General features: G+C 45.0%; 1 non-coding gene across 1 annotated transcript; it reads left to right on the top strand.

Annotated features, from left to right (window-relative positions):
- The first annotated feature begins 573 nt into the window (after positions 1–573).
- On the top strand, positions 574–645 carry TRNAD-GUC (transfer RNA aspartic acid (anticodon GUC)). The gene has a single exon. It is a non-coding gene; the product is annotated as a tRNA-Asp (tRNA).
- Positions 646–3,645: the final 3,000 nt, after the last annotated feature.

The following is a 3,645-nucleotide window of genomic DNA, read 5'->3' as shown; positions in this document are numbered from 1 at the left end:
GAACATCTGCGTATGTGTAAATGGGCAAAATTCTATCGGTCCCAAGAGTAAATGGGTCCGCCCGAATACTGCCATGCTTTCATCAGCTTCTTCCTCGTTAGTATAGTGGTGAGTGTTCCCGCCTGTCACGCGGGAGACCGGGGTTCGATTCCCCGACGGGGAGTGCTTTTCTCGTTTTCTACGAAGCTATTTCCCAAGACTGTCGCCATCTTTGACAAAGTCCATCTCAAGAAGAAGTGCTTCCTGCTAAATGCTAAGAAGCATGCCACTTTGCTATCCTCTTGCCTATGTAATATTTACAACACCAGGTTATGTTTTTCTGCATTTCACCTCCAAACAGCGCTTTGTCCCCAGGAATCACTGCAGCTTTACCTTTGGGGAAAAGGAAAAAGTCTGATTTGTCAGACTTGAGATTTCTTTAGCTGGACTTTGCAGTTAGATGACTCAAGATATCATCTGTGGAAGCTATTTTTCTTTTGGCAGAACATCTGCGTATGTGTAAATGGGCAAAATTCTATCGGTCCCAAGAGTAAATGGGTCTGCCCGAATACTGCCATGCTTTCATCAGCTTCTTCCTCGTTAGTATAGTGGTGAGTATCCCCGCCTGTCACGCGGGAGACCGGGGTTCGATTCCCCGACGGGGAGTGCTTTTCTCGTTTTCTACGAAGCTATTTCCCAAGACTGTCGCCATCTTTGACAAAGTCCATCTCAAGAAGAAGTGCTTCCTGCTAAATGCTAAGAAGCATGCCACTTTGCTATCCTCTTGCCTATGTACTGTTTACAACACCAGGTTATGTTTTTCTGCATTTCACCTCCAAACAGCGCTTTGTCCCCAGGAATCACTGCAGCTTTACCTTTGGGGAAAGAGAAAAAGTCTGATTTGTCAGACTTGAGATTTCTTTAGCTGGACTTTGCAGTTAGATGACTCAAGATATCATCTGTGGAAGCTATTTTTCTTTTGGCAGAACATCTGCGTATGTGTAAATGGGCAAAATTCTATCGGTCCCAAGAGTAAATGGGTCTGCCCGAATACTGCCATGCTTTCATCAGCTTCTTCCTCGTTAGTATAGTGGTGAGTGTTCCCACCTGTCACGCGGGAGACCGGGGTTCGATTCCCCGACGGGGAGTGCTTTTCTCGTTTTCTACGAAGCTATTTCCCAAGACTGTCGCCATCTTTGACAAAGTCCATCTCAAGAAGAAGTGCTTCCTGCTTAATGCTAAGAAGCATGCCACTTTGCTATCCTCTTGCCTATGTACTGTTTACAACACCAGGTTATGTTTTTCTGCATTTCACCTCCAAACAGCGCTTTGTCCCCAGGAATCACTGCAGCTTTACCTTTGGGGAAAGAGAAAAAGTCTGATTTGTCAGACTTGAGATTTCTTTAGCTGGACTTTGCAGTTAGATGACTCAAGATATCATCTGTGGAAGCTATTTTTCTTTTGGCAGAACATCTGCGTATGTGTAAATGGGCAAAATTCTATCGGTCCCAAGAGTAAATGGGTCTGACCGAATACTGCCATGCTTTCATCAGCTTCTTCCTCGTTAGTATAGTGGTGAGTATCCCCGCCTGTCATGCGGGAGACCGGGGTTCGATTCCCCGACGGGGACTGCTTTTCTCGTTTTCTACGAAGCTATTTCCCAAGACTGTCGCCATCTTTGACAAAGTCCATCTCAAGAAGAAGTGCTTCCTGCTAAATGCTAAGAAGCATGCCACTTTGCTATCCTCTTGCCTATGTACTGTTTACAACACCAGGTTATGTTTTTCTGCATTTCACCTCCAAACAGCGCTTTGTCCCCAGGAATCACTGCAGCTTTACCTTTGGGGAAAGAGAAAAAGTCTGATTTGTCAGACTTGAGATTTCTTTAGCTGGACTTTGCAGTTAGATGACTCAAGATATCATCTGTGGAAGCTATTTTTCTTTTGGCAGAACATCTGCGTATGTGTAAATGGGCAAAATTCTATCGGTCCCAAGAGTAAATGGGTCTGCCCGAATACTGCCATGCTTTCATCAGCTTCTTCCTCGTTAGTATAGTGGCGAGTAGTCACGCGGGAGACCGGGGTTCGATTCCCCGACGGGGAGTGCTTTTCTCGTTTTCTACGAAGCTATTTCCCAAGACTGTCGCCATCTTTGACAAAGTCCATCTCAAGAAGAAGTGCTTCCTGCTAAATGCTAAGAAGCATGTCACTTTGCTATCCTCTTGCCTATGTACTATTTACAACACCAGGTTATGTTTTTCTGCATTTCACCTCCAAACAGCGCTTTGTCCCCAGGAATCACTGCAGCTTTACCTTTGGGGAAAAGGAAAAAGTCTGATTTGTCAGACTTGAGATTTCTTTAGCTGGACTTTGCAGTTAGATGACTCAAGATATCATCTGTGGAAGCTATTTTTCTTTTGGCAGAACATCTGCGTATGTGTAAATGGGCAAAATTCTATCGGTCCCAAGAGTAAATGGGTCTGCCTGAATACTGCCATGCTTTCATCAGCTTCTTCCTCGTTAGTATAGTGGCGAGTAGTCACGCGGGAGACCGGGGTTCGATTCCCCGACGGGGAGTGCTTTTCTCGTTTTCTACGAAGCTATTTCCCAAGACTGTCGCCATCTTTGACAAAGTCCATCTCAAGAAGAAGTGCTTCCTGCTTAATGCTAAGAAGCATGCCACTTTGCTATCCTCTTGCCTATGTACTGTTTACAACACCAGGTTATGTTTTTCTGCATTTCACCTCCAAACAGCGCTTTGTCCCCAGGAATCACTGCAGCTTTACCTTTGGGGAAAGAGAAAAAGTCTGATTTGTCAGACTTGAGATTTCTTTAGCTGGACTTTGCAGTTAGATGACTCAAGATATCATCTGTGGAAGCTATTTTTCTTTTGGCAGAACATCTGCGTATGTGTAAATGGGCAAAATTCTATCGGTCCCAAGAGTAAATGGGTCTGACCGAATACTGCCATGCTTTCATCAGCTTCTTCCTCGTTAGTATAGTGGTGAGTATCCCCGCCTGTCATGCGGGAGACCGGGGTTCGATTCCCCGACGGGGACTGCTTTTCTCGTTTTCTACGAAGCTATTTCCCAAGACTGTCGCCATCTTTGACAAAGTCCATCTTAAGAAGAAGTGCTTCCTGCTAAATGCTAAGAAGCATGCCACTTTGCTATCCTCTTGCCTATGTACTGTTTACAACACCAGGTTATGTTTTTCTGCATTTCACCTCCAAACAGCGCTTTGTCCCCAGGAATCACTGCAGCTTTACCTTTGGGGAAAGAGAAAAAGTCTGATTTGTCAGACTTGAGATTTCTTTAGCTGGACTTTGCAGTTAGATGACTCAAGATATCATCTGTGGAAGCTATTTTTCTTTTGGCAGAACATCTGCGTATGTGTAAATGGGCAAAATTCTATCGGTCCCAAGAGTAAATGGGTCTGCCCGAATACTGCCATGCTTTCATCAGCTTCTTCCTCGTTAGTATAGTGGCGAGTAGTCACGCGGGAGACCGGGGTTCGATTCCCCGACGGGGAGTGCTTTTCTCGTTTTCTACGAAGCTATTTCCCAAGACTGTCGCCATCTTTGACAAAGTCCATCTCAAGAAGAAGTGCTTCCTGCTAAATGCTAAGAAGCATGCCACTTTGCTATCCTCTTGCCTATGTACTGTTT

The sequence above is a fragment of the Eleutherodactylus coqui genome, chromosome 11 (assembly GCF_035609145.1).
Source record: "Eleutherodactylus coqui strain aEleCoq1 chromosome 11, aEleCoq1.hap1, whole genome shotgun sequence".
NCBI classification, from domain to species: Eukaryota; Metazoa; Chordata; class Amphibia; order Anura; family Eleutherodactylidae; genus Eleutherodactylus; species Eleutherodactylus coqui.
The sequence above is the reverse complement of the archived record's forward strand: the minus strand, read 5'-3'. Positions and strand labels throughout refer to the sequence as shown.